Here is a 23,625-nt window from a genome sequence, read left to right as displayed (position 1 = left end):
AAAAAATGGTACGGGAGCAGAGGTGGATTTATTGTGAAGTAACAAAGCATATGCCTAGGGGTTCCTTCTAAGGCACTTTGAGGATCTTTAGTAATCTAGTCACATGTGTTTCCTTATATTGGCAAATTAAGACACTCTTTTTTTAAAGAGGACCCTGAACTATAAAGCATCAGGCCCCACAAACCCTGGATTTGGCCCTCTAAGAAGGCTAGTCCCTAAAGATGGTCACTAGCTAAATATGTGACATACCATGCCTGCCCTCTCAGGGGCCTGCCAGAGTAAGTCCCACACAACTAGCTCTGTGACCTCTTGGCCTCAGTTTCTTCATCTATAAAATGGGAATGTATTGTATTCCCTTCCAGTGCTAGTATTCTCTGATATCCTTTGCTAGCTGAGGGTAGTGTGAATGAAGATATAGATTTAAAATAACGGTTTTTATCTTCACTCTCTTTCTACCTCAATCCCCAATGTTGGCATTAAGTTAGGATTATAACATAAACATTTAAAGCACCAATTGCCAAAACTAGAGAATTATTATATTGACACATAAATTTAATTCTGTAAAACCGAGAGAATAAGCTATGCATATTTTTGCTTGTTCATACAAATAGTTTAATATGATTGATCCTATGAGAGTAGAGTTAACTTGAAACATGCCAGCTCTGTTAATGACAAACTTTGGAAGAGTTACGTTGACCACGGGGTGATGTGAGTCAACTCAAAAACAAAACCTGGGTCTGCTGGGCTGCATTTCACTTTGAAGTATTTCAGTTATCTAAACAACAGATAACCTTATACTCTGTAAGATTATCTGAATATATATGTCACAATCAGAATGGGATCTATATAGGCAATGAAGGGAAACCATTAGCCAATTCATCATTTAGGTTCAGTGATAAAAATTCATGTCCGTAAAGTTACATATTACAAGAAGCCCAAGAAGTTTCATAAGTAAATTGTTTTAAACCTCTAAGGAAGAATAACTCTAATGCTGCCCAAAATATTCTAGTGCATAGAGAATAAAGAGAGTGCACACAAAATTTTTATGACTCTAATAAAACATTCATACAAAAATCTAAAATAGCACAATTAGACAGATCTATAGACTCATCTTATTATCAATATCAAGGCCAAAAATGCTAAATAAAATTTAGCAAATAGAATACATATTTAAAGAATGATATACTAAGAAAAGATTAATAGCAAGAATTCAAGAGTAATGCAAATTAGTAAATCTAATAAAATATTTTACCATGTCACTATTTCTCAAAAGAGAAAGATATCATATACATAGATCCTAAAAAGACATTTAAAATTTTTAATTTTCATTACTGGTTTAAAAATTTCTTAATAAAATAGGAAGATATAATGGTTACTTCCTTAAACATTTACAAGCCTAAATCCTCCATCAGACTGAATGGTGAATTACTAGTCAAAGGCCCACTGAGATAAAGAACAAGCCAAAGATGTTCATTATCATCATTTTTACTTAACTTTGTTCTAGAAGTACTAATCAATACAATTTAACAGAGGAAAAAATAAGTAGGATAGAACAAATTAGAAAACAGGAGCAAAAATTATCATCATCTGTAAATGATATGGTATGATATACCTGGGAAACCAAGAGAAGCAACTGAAAACTGTAACACGATAGAAACATCAAGTGCATTTACTTTTTACAAATTGAATAAAGGCCAGTTCATAACTTTTCTGCATAACAAAAGTACTAAGTTTGAAAATTTATTCATAAGAAATTATTCATATTTCTTACATATACACATTTCTCTTCTGCTCTTAGATGACGACCTGTGCCTCTGCCCCACATCTCTGCTTCTTTCTCCCCTGCCACAGGGTCCGCGGCCGCCAAGGCGTGTTAAAAACAGCAGTGCCAGGCTCCCCCGGTGGCTTAAGCCATGGCGCTTTTCATGGCATTCAGTAGCAGCATTGCTGTAACCGACAGACACCTTCGAATTAAGCTCTTTCCTGGAATCCAAAAAAGCCGGGCAATGTGACCGAGAGGAGCCTCCTGAGCAGCGAGGTGTTGGCGGGACACTTGACGTCCCCCTTCGACCAGCTGGGTTTGGGGGCTGAAGATAGCCTGGGTCTCTTGGATGACTACCAAGAGAGTGGCCAAGAACTGCCAACAGCGTGGGTTCTCTTGCGACAAGGCTAAGGCGGGCTCCTCCAAATGGCTGGCTGTGGATGGTTGGTCAATGCCTCAGTCAACCGCAAGGAGGATGCCTTCTCCTGGACAGATTGGATGGTGGAGAAAATGGATCTGAAGGAGTTGGACTTTGACGCCCTCTTGAGTTTAAGTGACCTGGAAACCATGCCAGAAGATTTTTTGACCACATTGGATGATACTTGTGATCTCCTTGAGCCCCTAGTCCAGGATAAGGAGCCCTCCCAGGGAGTGAACCCAGTTGGCCATCTTCCAGAAAGTTTATCAGAAACTAACCAGGTTGCCCCCTTCACCTTCCTCCAACCTCTTTTCCATTCCCCTGGGCCTTGTCATCCACTCCAGATCATTCCTTTAGTTTAGAGTTAGGCAGTGAAGTGGGTATCTGTGAAGGAGAGAGGAGGCTGGACTCTGCTTATGTTACAGCAATCCCTCAGTGCATAAAGGGGGAGGATGCCCCTCAGATAGTGATAGCAGCATCTGTAGGAGCCAGGAGCACCATCTGGGTTCCCCTAAGCATAGCCCTTCTACCTCCAGGGGCCCTCCAGATGGGAGCCTGCCATCTCCCAGTACCCTTTGTGGCTCTACCCTCCCCTAACCTTACGACCCTCCTAGAGAAAAGATGGTAGCATCAAAAGTAAAGGGAGAGAAATTGGACAAGAAGCTGGAAAAAAAAAATGGAGCAGAACAAGACAGCAGCCACTAGGTACTGCCAGAAAGAAAGGGCAGAGCAGGAGCCCTCACTGGAGAGCACAAAGAACTGGAAAAGAAGAAAGAGTCTCTGAAAGAGAGGGCAGATGCCTTGGGGAAGGAGACCCAGTACCTGAAGGATTTGATAGAAGAGGTCCATAAGGCAAGAGGGAAGAAAAGGGTCCCCTAGCTTGGATAGTCAGGAGTGTGTGTGCTGGTACACTGGGGGAGGAGGGGTGGTGTTAATAAAGAAATATTGTGGGGTAATGAGCTCTAGCTAAACTACACTTAGGAACTGCAAAATACTAATTTGGTTCCAGATGGTCATTGACCCAAGAAGTCAAAGTTGTTGGGGTGTGTGTCACTATGGAAACAAATCAAGCAGATGGGGAACTTAATGAAGGTTCCACCCTTGAATTGATTTATTTTTGGTAGTGGTGATGTTGGCATGGAAAATTTAAGCCTATTAGGAAAAAACAAATCAAAATGTCTTTTCTATAGGCAATAAAAGGGTTAGCAAACCTTTGCTGATAATGAAAGTTAAAAAGAGATGAATTATGTAAGTTGAGCCAAAGTGACTGCTATAGCACTTTATATAGAACTAAATTTGTGCCAAACTAGCTATTATGTTGAACTATTATTAAATTTTATTTCTGTATATATGCATATTTGTGTGTCTGTCTACAAATATATATATATATAGAGAGAGAGAGAGAGAGAAGAGAGTGACCTTTTCACCTATGTTTAAAGAAATTCTGAATATTTATACCAAACAGGCCCATTGAAAAACACCAAATTAGCAACTTATTGATGCCCTTGAAATAGGGAATCCAACCTGTCTTCTCCAACATTAATATACAACTTACTGCTTTATCACACCAAAAAAATTATTTACATGTATTTTCAAAAAGAAGCCTTTATACACATTTTATCTTTTACATTTTAAATTGTTTGTGATAGAAACTCGCTGTCCTTTCCTAGTGTAAACAGATATTCTTTACAAAATTCTTCTTTCATATACAGAGCAAAAATCCATTAAATTCCCTTGTGAGAATAAGTGCAGAATGATTAAGTTCTAAATATCTTGACTCAAGACACTCCAGAATAGATCACAGCATATAAAGATATTAAAAATATACATGACAATGGGGCATGGAAATGGAGGGGAAATGGCTGCTGTGTTTAGTCCACTCTGAATGAAACAGTCATGTTTTCTATGTCTAGGGCAACAAGCAAAATATTATCCCTGGTGGGTGGGGTAATGAGGTAACAAAATCTTGGGGGAGTTGATTCCAAATAATGAGGAAGGCCTGGAATCTTGCACCCCATAGGCCTTGGATAGTGGGTACACAATAGTTGTCAGTTGTCTCAACTCAATTTGAAAATCCACGTTTCAGAGGGAGATGTTTTGTTTTCCACAGATTTCATATATTAACTGAGAACTTGATTGGTTCCACGGTGGAATGGGGAGATAGCCTCTCCAAATTGACCAGGCACCACTCATTGGGGATTTGCATTGGTGATGAAACCATCATATTGCTACACAGAAGCAGAAGCTAATAACATTCTTGTGCTTCTTGCACATTCTGGAAATATAGAGGACTTGAAAGGGATGTGGACAACGGGTCTCTGGCAGTATGTCTTTAGAAAAAAAAAGGAAAGAAAAGAAAAAGTGAAATAGGGACCAAGTCCTTAGTGCTTATTGGATTTGGGCAATAATTTTAGATTAAATATATTTTGAAAGATTAGACTTTTGAAGCCATCCCATTATACCCGCTAGAACACAATCAATAGGCTGCTTGTTGCCCCTATTTGAAGGCTCTGGAAGTTTCCCTTTGCATCTCCTGCATATAAGAACCTCCTGTATCAACTCAAGGGACAGATTTCATTTCACTCCTCCTGTTTCACACACTCAGCTCATGACTCCCACATGCATGTCAAGGGAGGAGCTGAAGGGAAAGCCCAAATGAAGTGTTTTACTAGACTGCTGTGTACACACTCTGAGCTGGACAGCTGCTCTGAGCTCACACACCCAAGGAAGGTGTTAACATGTATCGGGTGATCTTGGCCTGGGGGGCCCAGCGGTTGTAAACTTGTAGAACAGGCAAAGAAGAGGAGGAGAGCTTTTGCCCTGTGAAATTGTCACAAGGGCTGAGGCGCTCACCCAAGGCCACACAAAGCAGAGTTTGGTGCACAGCAAACTCTTCAAAAACTCCCCACAGGTAAGCCGCTCTTCTTAGAGAACAGTAACTCCACAGGCCCTTCGGAAGAGCTCGCTGTGCTCTAGTTGTGGGCTGCAGCTTCTCACCCCACATGGAGATAACTCAGCACATCTTAAATTCCATTTCCGAAACTCCTTGGCTGGTTTCAGATCCCAGATGTGGAGAAGTTGGGGCAGGGGAGGGGGCAGGAGGGATGGCAGGGAGCCCCTGTTCATTCAGATCAACAGGAAACAGGAAACAGTCCTGGGTTTTGGGCCAGGAGAGTAAAGAAGCACTGTGCAGGATATACTCTCTTTCTTTCTTACATCTCTCTTGCTTTTCCTTCACCCTGGGCTCCACTCCTCCACCTGACAAATTGCCCTGGGAACAGAAACCAGTGGGCTCTTGTGCAAAAGCCAGGATTACTGAAAGAAGGGGAAGAGGCAGGAAAAAAGGACTGAGCATTTTTACTTTTCCGCCGTGATATAATTTATTAGAGCATTTCAAGAAAGGATTGATTCTTCTTTTTATGTGAAGTTCTCTGTGAATGTGAAAAAAAAAAGGACGAGTAAGAAATTGGTAGTTCAACATTTACAACCTGGCTGCTTAGTCTAACTCTAATGATAAACAGTGGTACTTGGAACTTGTCATTAGTTGGTTACAGGAGGCGCAATGAGTACCAAAAATGACAAGTACCAAACAAATTTTTCCCACAAGAAATAATGTAAATAAATTTAATGTGTTCCCAAACCAAAGGCAATGACATTTTAAAGGCAATATGTAAAAAGATACACTTGTATATCATTACTTTACATGAGAAATAAACCTAAAATTAACAAATACCTAGGTTAAATAAAATAAAAACTTCACTTTACCTGTACTGAGAAGAGTCCATGGCCTAATGGGATGGTGGGAGGAGAGTGGTGAGGAGGAGATGTTACATGGAGTGGAGCTTGGAAGGAGAGTCCCCTCCAATAGAACATCGGGCACTTGCACTTCGGCTGTGCTTTCTCTTTTCTCACTTTTTTCAACTTGCTCCACAGGCTCTGACACACTCTTTGTCACCGTCACTAAAAACTTACCCTATGAGGATTGCTTCTGTCTTCTTTTCAGAATTCCTTGAAAACGTGAAATTGTTTGGTCATTCAATACATTCACATTTCTGCTTGTCAGAGCTTTGTCCGGATGGTACTTCTCCACAAAGTTTTGAACTTCTGCCCATTCTGCACAGATTTCTTTTATCAAGGAACTGGGGGCATCCTTCCTTATCTCCTCACCTGAAGAAATCTCTCCAGCCACCTCTTCCTGCAGCTCCTCAGCGCTGAGCTCTTCATGATGTTCCTCTGCTAACTCCAAAATTAGCCTTTTTTTTTTAATTGCTTCTTTATTCTTAATGATGGTGGAGACTTGTTCTAAGCATACCACATTCCCTAGCAAGACCAGTTATGCAAATACCTCTCTCATATTTGCCTATTATTTCTTTTTTTTTTGCTCAATGGTGGTACAAAGTAATTTTCTTTTCTGCTCAGCACTATCACTGCATTTTCTTAGGACCCATGATGAGGAAAAAAAAGCACAAAAATACAAAAATGACCACTAAGACAAGACCGCAAGGGGACGTGCAAAGGGCAAGAGCTGCTGCTTGACTAACGCATGACCTTTGTTTCAGCTGGAAAGTGTAATGAGTCATGAGGCAACCGAAGCTTGTGCGTCAGAGTCCCAAACGAAGAGTACTTGGACAAAATTTTCACGTCAAATGCGTCAATTACCAGATTCGAGTTTCAAAGCAGTTGAGTACCGAGGTACCACTGTATGGCCATTTCTATGCTCACCTCACCCCCACCACTATTTGTCTTTTTCTCAGTTCTGTGCAACAGGTTTTAGAATTGTGACGATTCCATGCAATCTGTCCTGAGTATCTGATCTGATCATCTGCTTAGCATCCGCATCTCCGAGATTTTGGGGACTGCCTTGCTCTTGCCTGGCCCCTCAGGGGCCAATAACCTTCTATTGCACTGGTAAAATGTTAGGCCCTCAGGTGGGCCATCCACACAACAGGTTTTGTGTATTTCCTATCAGGACGCCCACAGAAACTAGCACCTACAATTAAGAGTAAGTGATGTTCTGCCTGACCAAATATCCTTCCTCTGGGCATTCTTTCTCCTCGGTCCGTTTCCCTTAGCCTTTCTCCAGTTTCCTAACCCAGACTTTTCTCGGCTTACTCCCATTTCTGCTGCTAAAATTCAAGACATATTTCTTTCATTGAGCAATTCTATTTTGCTAGTGTACCCAACCTGTTTTCCTAAAAATCTTTGCTGTGTAGAAGAAACAAAGTCCCAGAAAGTGTTTGAATATCAAACATTGGGATGAAAAATAATATTTTTTTCCATAAAGATTTATAGACCCCAAAAGTTATATCCATGAAAACAGAATTGTATTTAGCAAATCAATTTTTGGAGTGTCCACATCTGTTTCTGGAACAAAGTAAGAAACAGATGTGGAAGCAGCAGTGAAACAGAGACAGGAAACTTGACAAATGCAAAAACTGAGCAAGTCATGTGAATTCAGAAATTAGAGCAACAAAGGGGTGATAAATTCAAGAAAGCCATTGGTAAAGTTGTGCAGTCATTTCAGGGAGTCATTTTGGTACAAAGAAATAAGAATATTCCCAATGCACATGATTTTAGCAGATGCCAAATAGATCTCAATAAAAGCTCTTAGGTTCATTATGAATGACTGATAAAAAAGAAAATTTTATTTTGGGTCCTAAAGACAGATATTTCACGTAAGGAAAAGTGTTATAGTAGGGCAGCCCCAAGGTGTTCATCTTGGTTGTTACTGCCCAAAGAAAACATGAAGATAGCTTCTCCTCCACTGAGGTGCTAGGACTACGGTGTCATCTGTCACCAAAAGGACAGTGTGGCTGATTCCAGAACCTTTGGTGAAGGGTTGTGTGAAGTTGCGGAAACTAACATGTAAGCGAGCACACAGGAAAGAGGCTGTGCTGTGGATAGATGAGCAACACATGTCTGCACGGAGTCACATGAAGTCTCAGGCATCTTTCCAAGTGCATATCCCCAAGGATTCACACTGAGGCTTTTTCCTGTGTTTTTCTCAATGATTCATGGAAAACTGTCAGAACTGGTGATTATATAACTTTCTCAAGAGTCTTTGAAACCATGGAAAAGGTTTCATCTCCTCCCATGCTCCAGGAAAAGAGAGAAAAAGGACCAGAAACTGTGGCTCTCACATTAACTCTATCCTCACAAATGCACGTGAACAAAATTGGAGGTATTTTCTTTAGGATATTTCTGTAGCAAACATTCATCTTTGAATACTGAGAAAAGGGTACCAGGTGGACTTTTGCATAGAAACTTGCAATATGTCCTCAAATGAATAGAATACTACCGATCGGACAATGCAGAGGAGCAGGGTGAGCTGTCAAGAACTCACTTTATAATCTAAATTTTGCTACTGGAGTAAGAAGATCCCCTGCCCTTGGGAGGTAGGAGATGTCTTACCAGGAAATCTCAGGGACATAGACAGACTTTAGGGTTATTATTGTGTTACTAAACTCAAGGACTTTCTGGTGCCATTCTACAATGCATGTTCATTTAAAAATCTTAATGTGGGAGAAAAAGAACTGAATGATTTATTTTGCTTTGGAGGAACTAAAAAAGAAGGGGATGGTCCCCTAAAAAGCTTGGACAGTGAAGAAAGATGGGAAAAGGAAAGGAACGAAGGGAATAAATCTGTGTCCTAGACAGGGCTGGGACCTGTGAATCTGAACACATAGAGTGCCCAGATGTTCACCAAAGAGTAAGAACTTGTTTTAGAAGTTGTCAAACTCGATAATGTCCAATTGGTATAAAAGAGAGACCATATCACATATCTTTTGATGAGAATGGTCCATATGATGAATTTTGGAAAATTTAGATTGTTGATAAATGGTTCTGATTTTATAAGCATCCTGTATTTGAGATATGGATCTTGCAGTATTTCATTGCTAGGGGAATGGATTCTGTGGCTAGATGGCTTGCTTTTGAATCCTTGCTCTGAAGTATTATCCATGTGATGATGGTGAGTTATTTAACTTCTTGGCTGCTGTTCCCTCACTGAAAATGGAGGTAGTAAAAGTGCCTGTTTCATAGAACAGCCATGAGTACCAAATGAGTTAATATAGGTAAAGTCCAATGGTGCCTGGCACATTGTTATTATAGCAAAGTGTATGCTATTAATAAGTATAATTAAGTCCAAAGTCCAACAGAAGGGCATTTCACCTGAGATAGTGTCCCTGGACTGCCACTTACTGTTGTTTCACATTGTTTCTTTCCCCTTACCATCTTTACATGGACTGGAAAATGGTTCTTGGTGAGCCCAGGCTACAGAAACCAAATAAAAAACTGAAGGGTTCCTGATTTTCTTAAATCAGATGAAGCACTTAACTACATACATTTTTATCACACTAAAGAGAATCCCAAAGTAAATGCTGACCACTCACATTCTAACTTATGGCATCATTAAGTGCACGAGGTTAGCCAAGGAGCATCCTGAATAACACAGCAGAGTCCAAAGAGGGAAAAGGGGAAGGTAAAACAAAACAAAACAAAAAACACAGAATTCAATATTTAAAACAAAAACTACTACCTGGAAAATATTTGGTAACCATATGCAACTGTAAAAAAAATGGATATTGATAGTCAAAGTATATTAATAATAGCAACATGGACTACCACCTGCTAAGTGCCACCCACTGCCCTAAAAGAAGTGTAAACAGAGGGAAGGTACGACGAAATTAATGAGGCTGAAGTTTCAGGGCCCCTCACTTGTGTGTGCGTCTTCCGTCTCCTGGGTGGCCTTGCAACATGGTCACATGGTTATACTTGTCAGATTCAAAAAAGTAAGATATTTTGACACCAATCTGTTCAGATTGTTGTTAAAGAAGAGTTCAAAGAGTACTCTGAGTTCTCCTCACTCTTCTCAAGCTGGGAGGTGCAATAGGCTGTACTAAAATGGCCCCAGTGGAGAAATGTGGAAGTGTTAGCCCTCCCCACTTGGGCTATTGCTGATTTTCCTGCAAACATTGAGGACTGCCAATTTAGGGGACTGAGCCCTCGATCTGGGGGCCTTCCTCTGTTAGGCTAGTTGCTGCAAGGGAGAGGCTAAGCCCACTTCCAATTGTGCCAAGGAGTCCTCCCCAGAGAGCCTCTGTGTTGCTCAGATGTGGCCTCTCTCTCTAAGCTCACCAGGTCGATGAACTCACTGCCCTCCCTGCTACTTGGGACTTGACACCAAGGTGTGTGAACCCCCTGGCAATGCAGGAAATGACTCCTGGAGATGAGCCTGGACCCAGCACTGTGGGACTGAGAGGATCTTCTTGAACAAACGGGGGAAGAGAGATGAAGCAAAGTAGGGTTCCAGTGGCTAAGAAATTACAAATGGAGTTGAGAGGTCACTCTGGAGGGTATTCCTATGCGATATATAAATATCACCTTTTAATCTTTGGTATGTTGGAATGACTGGAGGGAAATATCTGAAGCTGTCAAACTGCAACCCAGTGACTTTAATTCTTGAAGACAACTGTATAACAATGTAGATTGCACAGTGTGACTGTGTGACTGTGAAAACATTGTGGTTTGCACTCCCTTTATCCAGTATATGGACAGATGAGTGGAAGAATGGGGACAAAAATTAGATGAAGAATAGGGTGGGATGGAGAGGATGGAAAGACTTAGGTGTTCTTTTTTGCTTTTATTCTTATTTTGGAGTAAGGAAAAGGTTCAAAAATTGATTCTGGTGATGAACGCACAAATGTGTGATGGTGCTTTGAACAACTGCACACTGTGGATGGCTGTTGGGTGTGAATATATTTCAATAAATCTGCATTTTTTAAAAAAGTAAATGAACAATGGAGGGGAATGGGATGTTTTGGATGTTCTTTTTTTATTTCAATTTTCATTTTATTTTTTGGAGTAATGAAAATGTTCAAAATTTGATTGTGGTGATGAAAGCACAGCTATATGACAACACTTTGAGCAACTGACTGTACACTTTGAATGATTGTTTATTATGGAATTATATCTCAATAAAGTTGCATTTAAAAGAAAATGGCCCCAGTGATCCCCATCCCCTGGTATACATGCCCGGGTGTAATCCCCTCCCTCACTTGTGTGTTGGACTTATTGATTCACTTTTAACAAATAGAATACAGCAGAAGTGATGGGATGTTACTTAGAAGATTAGTTTATAAAAAGACTGGGATTTCCATCTTGGGTGTTTTCTCTTGCGCTCCCTTGGATTTCTTGCACTGGGTAAGGCAACTACCATGTCCTGACAAAGCCCTGTGGAGATTCCTTACCCACAGAAACTATGAGATATGCCACCATGTTTCGGGACATTTTGTTATGCAGCAATAAGTAACTAATACAGCAGTGTTGAGGGTGGCTGTGCGGATTTGGAGGGACTAGCCAGGAGAAGTTGAGTTAGAGAAGCATTTAATTTGGCTTAAGGACTATTTATATGTTTTGATGTACAATTAAGTTAACACTAGCCATCCTGGTAGACAAATAGCTTCCAGCCTGCTGTGCTAATCTACCAGACAGCAGGACACTAGTGAGCAGGGCCAGCGGCCATATGCGATAATGAACACGGCCACATGCAGATCATTCCCTAAATCTTATTGGAGAAAAACTGCCTCCACAATATCTGAAGCTGTTAATTATTTCATTATTCAGCAACAGTTATATGTTTTCTTTTGAACATTTTCTCAATAATGGAGTATTTTCAACACACATCCCAGCGAAGTCTAAATTATATAAAAGGGTCTGTGTGTTACAGAGTCGTAGGCCTTGAAACATGCTACACTATTTTAAAGACTACAATTTGTACATAAATGATATTCACAAAGTTGGTAAAGCTCAATTACACCAATGAATTGCAATTTGGAAAGACATTTTGGATCATTTCAGCAAAACAAGTGAGTATTGATTTGAACATGTATGAGGAATACTTTATTTTTTTCCCCTTTCAATTTATCTTTTAAAGAGCTGAGAAAAATATAGGAATATTAAATATAATGTGAAATAGAAGCAATACATAGGAGCAATAAAAGCAATAGAAATTATTTTGGCTTTAAAAAGTAAGTTGTAACAAAACATTTTTTCCATACCATATCCAAATGAATAATTCTTTAAGAAGAAATGATAAATTTTGGAAAGTCTTAAAGAGGCCCCTGGATTGTCTGATAATTCCATTAATGGGGAGAAGGGAACCATACAAACACCTTAAATGCTTTACATTTTTGCTTTGACAAAAAAAGACTTATATTGATAAAGATCATATACAACTCAGACCACAGAAATGAGGATATTTATGACAAGCTGGCTAATGAGTGTTATCAGTTCAAAGAATTTTTTAAGATTAGTTACTACACTAAAAAACTTGAGGTGCTCTGAAATCTTACAACTCATACATTAGTGAAACTAAACAGAGGTTTCCCCAAATTTGACAACAATTCAAAAAGTTTGCATGGCATTACCAATATAGACAGAATCATGAAGCTGAAGGAAACTTTTCTAAGCTATCAAATAAATAAATAAAGTAAAAAATAAAAACTAACCACGCTGAAGGGGACTGAATCATGTAGTCCAAAAAAGGCATATTCAAATCTTATCTGTGTGCCTGGGAGTGAACCCATTTCTAAATAGTGTCTTTGAATAGGTTAAGGAGAGTCAGGGTGTGGACTCATTTGTGAATTATATCTTCAAAGATCCCATTTAGGTGTGGACAAGCTGAATCAGAGTGGGCGTTAATCCATCTAACTGCAGCCCTTATAAAGAGTGGAAATTTGGTTTCAGTTGGTAGAAGCCAGAAGTCAGAAGACCCCAGTAGTCAGAAAAAGCCAGGGAGGAGAGAGAGAGAGAGAGCACCACGTAACGGAAGCCTGAAGCCTGCCATCACGAGAAGGCCACTGACTCTTGGAGAAAGCAACCAGTGCTGAAATCTTGATCTTGGACTTTGAGCCTCCAAACTGTGAGCAGATAAATGCTGTTGTTTAAGCCAACCCCTTGTGTGGTATTTGTCATAGCAGAATTGGCAAACTAAGATGCATAATAAAGGAAAAATGGAATTAGCTGTTTATTCCTTTTATTTCTGTTTTTGAAGAAAATCAGATTGAACTGTTCCCTGGTACCTTTTTTATCAAGTCCGGGAGTCCTAGCCCAGTGTTCAGGCCTCAGGAAGATAAAGTACAACGAGGAACAACCATACACCTCTTAGCAGAGGCCAAGAGAGCATTTTGTATCAATAATGGAGCAATATCTCAGTTTGCAGCCTCTGCATTTGAATTTCATTTCATTTCTTAAGTGCAATGACTTTGCATCACATGGCTGAAAATGACTGGCTAAAAAGTTTGGTTTGGGGAAGGAAGGAAATATCTGCCCCTGGACAAATTTACTTCCACCACAGAATGCAAAATGTCCCTTCTCCTGCTTTAATATTCTTCAATTTTATATTTCACTCCACCTCAAGCAATAGAAAGACTACTGACGGCTTTAAAATAGTAACTTATTCCTGCTTCACAGTGAAACTATTTTTATGAAAATCAGTGCAAGTAAACCAGTAGTCTGGGCCAAGTTGTGGGTTGGCTAATGCTCTTCAGATTTCATTTTCACTGCACCTCTTGAGGAAATTCTGGCTGGGTCTCCACTGAAGGTATCTTTCTGTCAAGGTCCCATGTTCTGCACTCATCCAATTACTGGCAAATACCTGGGTCAAAGGAGCAAACCAGGAGTAGCTGCCTAAAAACACCCCTCCACCCCACCACCACTCCACCACCCCCACTACCCCACCCAAGTCACTTCAGCTGACTCTGAGGCTCAGTTTACAGAGCATTTGGCCTGGGGAAAATTTTATCAAGTCCAGAGATTTTTCAGTCCCCTTTGGCTTCTCCTCACTTTCTGTATTGAAAAAAGTGTGAGATGGCTAAGGGCCTTTGAGACTTTAGGATCATTTTGGACATTTGCATAAACCCTGAAATTTTGGACTGTTTTCATGTTTTCAAAAACAGTCACACAAAAATGTGATTTTTCCCTGGGGGGATTAAAAACCTCCATTTTAAAACATTTATGGTGGAGATTTTTCTCAAGTAATAACTAGTACTTCTGTGTAGTCAAGTTGTGCCAGATACTGTTCTAAGTACAGTACATATATAAAGTCATTTAATCACTGCAACAACCCTATAGTAGGAACTGTTAATAATTCCATTTTGTAGATTAGGCACAGAGAATTTAAGCAACTTGCTCAACATTCCATAGCTACTAAGTAGTATCAAAGCATAATTTTTAAGAAATAAAAAAAAACCAAAACTCTTAAATATATTGGCAAAAACATGGTTATGAGATATTTAACTAATTAATAGGGAAACAGCCAAATTTTTTGTCTGATTCAAAAGAGAATTTCAGAGACATGGGTTAATATGTTGTCTCAGAAGAAGCATGCTGAAATAAGTTTCCTAAATTAGAGACAAAATTGGTTTGTGCCTTATAGCACAATAAATCTATTACTTTAGGGTTATGTTCTGTACCTGACAGAAGTGATTATTGTCTCTATCAAGACAGAAAACATTTGCTGCTCTATGGATCTGCAAGCTAATATCTCAACCAGCAAGCATGAAACTATGGTCTGAACTACTGGGAAAATGGAGAACCTGTCAGTAATGTGCTGGTTTGAATGTATTATGTCCCTCAGAAAAAGCCATATTCTTTGATGCAATTTTGTGGGGCAGGCATATTAGTGGGGATTAAGTTGGAACCTTTGGATTAGGTTGTTTGCATGGAAATGTGCCCCACCCAACTGTAGGTGATAACTCTGATGAGATATTTCCATGGAAGCATGGCCCCACCCATTCAGGGTGGGCCTTGATCAGTGGAGCCATATAAATGAGCTGAGGGGCAGAGGGAACTCAGTGTAGCTGTGAGTGACATTTTGAAGAAGAGCTACAGCCAAGAGGGACACTTTGAATGCACTGAAACTGAGAGAGGAGCTTCAGCTTACAGAGACATTTTGGAGAAGGCATTTGAAAGCAGACTTTTGCTCTGGAGAGGCTAAGAGAGGACAAATGCCCCAAGAGCAACTGAGAGTGACATTTTTGAGGAACTGAAGCCTAGAGAGGAACGTCCTGGGAGAAAGCCATTTTGAAACCAGAACTTGGAGCATACACCAGCTACTTGCCTTCCCAGCTAACAGAGGTTTTCCAGACACCATCAGCCATCCTCCAGTGAAGGTACCCAATTGTTGACGTGTTACCTTGGACACTTTATGGCCTTAAGACTGTAACTGTGTAACCAAAATAACCCTTTTATAAAAGTAAAAATAAAAGCCAATCCATCTCTGGTGTTTTGCATTCTGGTAGCATTAGCAAACTAGAACAAGTAATAACACAGGTCTATTATCACAGCTTTTATAATAATACTAAGATATTATTTACCCTTTTCTCTGTGTTGACATTTGTAGTGATAGTGCAAAATCACTGGTGCGTAAAATTGCTAATACCAAACTCTATTAGTAGCCATTATATTCTTTGTCACCAGTCATGCATGGATTTTATTTTTAATGCCAGTTTCATATAAGAATATCCATGATGTAACAGTAAAAGTCATTAATTTTAAATTTCCACCTTTGACTACAGTATTTTTAATATTCCATGTGACAAAGTTGGACATAGCAAAGCATACTGCTGCATAGTGAAGTACTATGGTTGTCTTGAAGACAAGCACTTGTGCAGTATTTTGAGTTGCCAACTGAACTAGCCATATTTTTGTGTGAAACATATTTGTTTGAAAAAAACGTGAGTGATAGAAAACTCAGACCTGCTTATTTGGCATAATAATTTTTTTTCTCAAAAAATGAACAATGTTAGCCTGTGACTTGAAGGAAAACAACTAATAATATTTGTTGGCTTTGATAAAATTAGAATTTTCAAGCTAAAATTAGAATTTTAGAAAAAGTGTATCTGTGACTGTGAGCCTCCTGATAGTTAAAGAATTTTAAAGTAAGAACAATCATGATATAAATAACTGTAATTTTTTATACTGTGTAAAGAAGTGTGTCAACTTTTGAAATATCTGCATAATTCAATGAACCACTGTTTTCCAAATGAGTAATTCATGATGTTACAAAATTATGCATGGGCCAAAATAGATCAATGCATTTGAATGTATCGGAGTATAGAAAGTTCACTGATATGGTTTTAAATTCCACATTGTAACTCATTTTTAAGAAACCACTCCTTGTAGAAGGTTGGTCTACTGTCAGAAAAGGAACTGCTTAGTTTTTTCAGGTCCTTGGAATTCTGAATCCACTAGCAGAACTTGGATATTTTCCAATCTTACTTAACTTTTCTAACTGATTAAAACCCCAAGAAGAAATAACTGCTGCTAAAATTGTTCAAGTTTTCTCTTTCATGGGATCATTAGAGTCCTCAGAAATGTTAAAAGATAGTAGAGGGTCCTGATCAAAGCATTTTCCCACCCAGAGGAGCTTGCCTTGGTAGCAGAGAAGAATAGATGTTTCAAGGGAGGGTAGTGTTGGAAGGAGTGAGAAAGATTTTGATCAGTTTTTTTGGGCTGTGGTGTGCTACTGCCATGGGGTACAGACACATTGGGGTGAAGATTAATCCTTCTTGACCTTTCCAGTGTTAAGTTTACAACCTAAATCAGGAGATTCAATTGCACTTAACATGTGTTAACATCTGAACATACAGGTCACTGAATGGCTTGGTTTTTGAAATGGAATTAACATATAGACAATCATTGGTCATGAAATGGTCCTCTTTTTCACAAAGGCAAAGCCAGAGTATTTGAAACTGAAACCTCCACTCAGATTAGTGAATTCCACTGCCCCCTCTCCCCAGGAGGTGGACAAAGGAGAGAAGACTTCCCGAATTCTGCACATTCTCAAGATTACTGAGCTTTGTTAAGACAACACAAGGATCCAGGAAGCTATCAATGTAGGAATCAAAATAAAAACAACAAATTAAAAGTGTCCAATGTGTTATGGAATTGTAATTAAGATCAAAGGCACACATTATAAGAACAAGAAACAGAGACAAGTGCATAAAAGTATTTAATATATATGACAATCATGATATTTTCAAATAGTAGGAAAAAGGTATACTATTCAACAAGAAGTGTTAGGAAGGTCGGCTAATTCTTTCTTGGGAAAAAATAAGTTATATTCTTATTTCACAACAAAGAGCAATATAAATTGGTTAGGGATTTAAATGTACAAAAGAATATTTAAAATAATATTTATATCCTTAGGATTAGGGAGGCTTTTGTGAACAGGAATTCTAAAATACAACCATAAAGCAAATGCTTGATATATTGACTCCATTTCAGAAAGAAAGAAAGAAAGGAAAAGGAAGAAACCAGGTGGGGGGGGGCAGGGAGGGAGGAAGGGAGAAATATTATTAATAAATTTTAAAACAGACTGGGGAAGAATTTGGTAGTATTTATAATAAAAATTTACTCTTCTTATATATAAAGAAGTTTTACAAATAAAATGAAAGACATGAGCAATAACAGAAAAATGGACAAAGGGGATGAAGAGACTATTCACAAGAGAAATGAAAATGACCAGAGAGTATGTGAATACACAATCAACCTTATTAGTAGCCCAAGAAGTGCAAATTAAAATAACATTTTTTGTTTTATATTCTTGAACATTTATTTTTAAGCATGTAATTCTAAATGTTGGAGACAGTATAAAGAAAAGTTCATACTCTTATGCTGCTGAGAGAAATATGAAATTACATAAACATTGTGTAGGGAAATTTATCAATATATATCAGAAGGGTTTTGAAAGAATAGTTCCTTAAACTAAACAATTCCACTTCTAGGATTGTAACCTAAGAAAATTAATGCATATGCTTACAAAGAATTGGGGGTGGGGTGAGGAAAAGATAATAACAAATATCCTTCTATAGGAGGATTGATTACATGAATTATATAATAGAAGACTTTGTTGTCCTTGAACAGTATGATAAAAATGTCTATTTTCGTAATGAATTGATGTTCAAAATATGCTTTTTTTAAAGAAAGAGAAACAAGTTCAAATGGGACATACATATAGTCCTAATTTGGGGAAAAATATATGTATAAGTCTGAAAAGCAATACATCAAAATATTTAAAGTAATTATTTGTGATTGTTAAAATTTTGGTGACTTTTGTTTCTTTTTGCTTATATCCATTTGTCTATTTTTTGTTCTACGACTATGTACTACTTATGTAGTTATTTAAAGGCTGAGAGATTACAGCTCCAACAGTAATTTTGTAATATAAACTTTACTTTAAAAGTTGTCATATTAATAAAAAAATTGTAAAGATGTACAGAGTTCCCATATACTTCATACCCAGTACTCCATATATTAACACCTTGCATTTCTATGGTATATTTGTTACAATTAATGACCCCAAGTTGATACATTATTATTACCCAGAGCCCATACTTTATTTGCATTTTCTTAGCTTTTACCTAATGTCTTTTATCCGTTTCAGAATTTCATCCAGAATAGCACATTACATTTAGTTATCATGTCTCTTTACACTCCTCTTGATTGTGACAGTTTTGCAGACTATCTTTGTTTTTGATGAACTTGAGAGTTTTGAGGAATACTGATCAGGTATTTTGTAAAATTTGGGATTTGCCTGACATTTTCCCCATGATTAACCTGGGGTTGTGTGTTCAGGAAGACCACAGAGGTAAAGTGTCATTCCATTACACCATAGTGAGGCTGCATACTGTCAGTACGCTTATTCCTGTTGATAGTAACCTGGATCACTTGGCTAAGGTGGTATTCGTCAGGTTCTCCACATAAAGTTACTCTCTTTTCTCCTCTTTCCATATTATACTCCTTGGAAGGAAGTCACTATGTGCAGCCCACACTTAAGGAGTAGGGAGTACATTCTGCTTCCTTGAAGGCTGAGTAGACATAAATTATGTGGAAGTCTTCTGCATGGGAGATTTGTCTTTTCTCCCCTATTTATTTATTCAATACTTTATTCATGTCACTGTACATTCATGGAGATTTATTTTAAACTTTGGATTATAATCCAATATTTCTTTATTTTGTTGCTGAAATTGTTCCCATTTTGGCCAGAGGGAGCTCTTTTAGTCGGCTCCTGTGTTCTCTGACATACCGCCCTCGCGTGCACGTGTGTGTGTGTGTGCGTGTTTGTGTGAGTTTGAGTACTTCCATCATTTCTGGTGCTAGAAGATGCTTCAGACTCATTTTGTATATTTCCAGCCCCAATGATAGAATCAGCCACTTCTCCAAGAAGTTCTGAGTCCTTTTATTGAAGAATGGTACTTAAAAACCAGATCTGGGCACTAGTTGTGCTTATTGCTACAGCAGTGTAATGGCTTCTAGGCCCTGATTATCAACCTGTGTGTATGTGCGCGCGCACGCGCGTGGGTCTATATGTGTGTACATGTGTATACTAACTCATGTTTTACACAAATCTATAAATATTTCTATATGTAACCATCTGCATCTGTATAAACTAAACATGAACTCATACTGATGTCTCCAAATCTAATCATTACCATCACATGGGATCATTTCAGCCTCCTTGCTTATTGACATGTTTTTGTTTATTCATTTCAGGAGGGGTTTTTGTACATTCTTTGAGATTTTCTACTAACATTTGTGAATAAACACAGTTTTATTTCTTTATTTCTAATCTGTGTAACTTTCTTTTCTCTGTCTTACTGCATTAGCTAGGATTTTTAGAACAATGTGGGATAGGAGTGTGAGAGGACATTCTTGCCTCGTTGTGATGCTGGGGGAAAGTGTCCAGTCTCTCACAATTCAGTATGATGTAAGCTGTAGGGGTTTTTGTAGGGTTTTTATCAAGTTGAGATAGTTCCCCTCTTTCTAGAGCGCTGAGTGTTTTCATAATGAATGGGTGTTAGATTTTGTCACAGGCTTCTTTATTTCTGGTAGTTTTTTTTTTGTCTTTCTAGCATTTTCTTTTTATTCTTTCTTGTAGCTTCCATCTGTCTGTTTACCTTACTCATCTGCATTAAGCCACTGGATGGCTTAAAACAGTGGAAATTGAGATCAGAAATCCAAAATCGAGGTATCAGCAGGGTTGTTTCCTCTAGGAGGCTTTGAGAGAGAATCTGTGGCATGCCTCTCTTCTAGATTCTGGTGGCTTTGGCAATCTTTCTGGTTCCTGGGCTTGTAGACACATCCCTCTAATCTCTGCCTCCACCTCCACACGGCCTTCCCCTGGGTCTCTGTGTCTTCTCCTTTTCTGTCTTTTATAAGGACACTTGTCATTGGATTTATGGCCCACCTTAAATCCAGGATGATCTTATCTCGAGACCCTCAACTTAATTATATCTGCAAAGATTCAATTTCCACCTAAGGTCACATTCACAGGTACCAGGGTTAGCACTTGGATATATCATTTTCAGGCAACTATTTAACCATCTCTTCTTGCATATTGTTTAGTTTTTTCATATTAAAATTATTTTAAATTCCCTGTCTAATAATTCCCACCTCTATTTAATATCTGAGCTGGTCTGATGATAGCTTTTTTCCCTTCCAGAATGTGGTCTTTTTTTTTTTTTTTTTTGCTTTAGGCATGTCCTGTTACCTTTTTTTTGTTGTACTAAGTAATAGGGATAATTTAAATAGGCCATTAGTGTGAGGATTTAGGCTAATCTGTCTAGGAGTTGGGCTTTGTTTAATGTTTTCTATAGCTTGAGGTGCCAGAGGCTTCAAATTTCTCTAGTGCCCTTGTTTTTGTTTCGCCTTTCACTTTGGGCTTCCTAAATACTCCTCAGAAGGAGCTTGTATTTTGCAACTCTTTCAGCTATACTCCACTGTCATTATATTGGAGACTTATTGGTGTAAGGTGTGAGGGAGGAGGAGTGTTCTGTAAACTTCCACTTAATCTCAGTCTTTCAGTAGGCCTGTGTCTCTGGGCTGTGAACTTTATAATTATTTCTCAGTGTTACAGTTTTTCTCCCCGTCCTCTACCCCATCCCTGGCTGCAGCAGTACCAATCTATTTCCTGAAAGCATTGAGCTCCGTTGACTATGTCCTCCCTCTTAGGTGAGTCAGGAAGACAAGAGGGATCTGAAGTAGGGGAAACACCCTTACCCCAGCTGGGATAAGGCTCTGGCAAAGGCTCTTCCCCTGGAGAGTTAGCCTTTGTTACAGAGAAAGTTCTGGGTATCTTTTGCAATAAATACTTGCTCCTTTCCCTTGCCAGAGTCACAAAGGATCTTTCTCAGTCTTTATCATGAAAACCTGGAGGGGTTCTTGGAGGTAAAGGCCTTGAAAGTGTGTGGGGCTCCTGAGACTGCAGCCCCCAGGATTTTCTTACTCTCAGGCTAATCTACACTCAGCCTCCAGTAAGTCATCGAAATTACCATTTAAATCTTTCCACCAGTTTATGGCCACCAGCAGCTTCTGCTCCAGGTAAGCAGATCTGGGCTGTGATTCTCGAGGTGCTGGTCTCTTGCCACTTCACTGTCTAGGTTTGCCCTGCAACCTCAGCTCTCTATTGAATCCTCAAAAAGCTACTGAGTTTCAATTCACCCAACTCTTTCTTGTTGTAAGTACTGGAGTGACCATTTCCAAGTCTTTTATATTTAGGAGTTGAAACCAGAAGTCTCCAGTAGTATATTTTAAAAGTACAATCATAGTTAGCTTTTTATAAAGTAAATTAAACTTAGAAGGTTATATTAGTGTCTCTCTCTTCTTTTCAAAAAATATTTGACATCCTTTTTTCTTTTCCACCATTAGATATGCCATTTCAGTATGCTCAATAGTTGGTTTATGTATGACAAGGTCAAAGAGGTTCATGCTACATTTTCCAACTGCTTCCTTTCCTCTTCTAGCTCTGTGTAAATAAAGAAGATGTTGACGATGATGGAATCTAAACCAGATGCCTCTCAGTACTCTGCTCTTCTGAATAAGAGCTCCACCAAGCTGAATGATTAGTCTTATAGACATACTCAGAGTTAGGAATTAGCTCTTTTAAGACCCATCGAGGACCCCCAAGATGCAAGAGATGCTAAAGGTGTGGTTGGAGGTGCAGATTGTCTCTGAAAGATTACATTCTTCTTGAAGAATAATTACGAGGTTAAGCCTCTTGCTTGGCTTGCTTGGCAGTCGTTTTTTTCTCCTTTGCTGAGAAATCCAAATCAATACAATAAATGGTTTTTCATTCAAAACCTGGGGTAAGGACTGGCTGGGAGGGAAAAGGGAAGCAGAGAACATTCCTGGCATTTACCCACTTCACAAAGGGGTTCCTGTGTTGATGCGGCTGGGGCTCCACACTGGACACTAATGAGTCTTTACAGCTGAATAGCCCTGGCTCCCTCTACCCTTTCCTTTGTGTCTGTCCATAAAGACAGCTGGAAACCAGCCCTCCATTACCAGCACTCTGGAAATGGCATTTCTTCTGTCAGAAAGAATAAGCAGCTTAGGCTACTGTAGCCATCATTTTTGGTCTCCCATTCCACAGTCCATGAGTGGGGGGATGAAACCCAATATAAATACTATTTGAGGGCACATAAGAGCTGGCCATGGTGAAACTCCATTTATAGTTGTCTTGATTTTATTTATTTAGCCCAAGGAGAGGGGTGTTTTAGTTATTTTTTTTTTCTTTTTGCTTCTTTCATTTCTCCTTCTCCTCTTCCTTCATTGACTACAAGGATTATCCAGATAATCTGGAAATTGGTTCATTATTACAAATCAGATTTATACATTTTTCACTCTTCTTTTGCTATGAAACTTTCTAAATTTTAAGAGCTAAAAAATGACAAGTTTGTGGGGTAATCAGGAGGATGAGAACAATTCTATCAGGATTTGCACTATGTCGGTATTGCCTAAAGTGTAAAAGGATTTTTTAAATGAGCATATTTATTCCTCTCCCTCCACATTGCCATATTTTTACATTATAACATTCCTGCAGGAATGTGAAATTCCTGACATTTTCAAGAGATCCCATAGCTTTCAGAAGTAGCTTTGACATCTCCATTTTACTCAAACTACTATGCATGTCTTCTACAGTGAACATTGCATATTTTCTCCATTTTGGTTACTGCTTTATCAAAAGAGTCTATCAAGAGGAAATAAGGACTTTCTCTTGCAACTTATGTGTGCGTGTGTGTACAATAGAGAAAGAAATTAGAGGTTAGACATCCCTGCTTTGAATACTTATTCTAATGAAGCGAGGACTGTGTATGTTTGGCACACATGGGTAGTATTCATGCTGAATAAGAGGCTATACAAATTAGTTTTGCATAAATGAATAATTTCATATATGTTGATAATTCATGCACTGTCAAGTGATCCAAAGAATGTTGATGCTTTCCAAGGTTTTTTTTTTCTCCCTGTGCTCAGAGGGACATGATGAGATACTTTCCTTTAATATATGGGGAGAATGAAACAAATATCCCTCTTCACACCCTTCCCACAACTTGACAGACTGCGGAGTTGACCTTCAACATGTGCCTGCTTTGTGTGCCTCAGC

At 38.8% G+C, this 23,625-nt stretch overlaps 1 pseudogene; it reads left to right on the top strand.

The window, feature by feature from the left end:
- Positions 1 to 250: 250 nt before the first annotated feature.
- LOC119543709 lies at positions 251 to 3,059 on the top strand (annotated as a pseudogene).
- Positions 3,060 to 23,625: the final 20,566 nt, after the last annotated feature.

The sequence above is a fragment of the Choloepus didactylus genome, chromosome 9, assembly GCF_015220235.1.
Source record: "Choloepus didactylus isolate mChoDid1 chromosome 9, mChoDid1.pri, whole genome shotgun sequence".
Lineage (NCBI taxonomy): Eukaryota > Metazoa > Chordata > Mammalia > Pilosa > Megalonychidae > Choloepus > Choloepus didactylus.
This window is presented reverse-complemented; position numbering and strand designations above follow the sequence as displayed.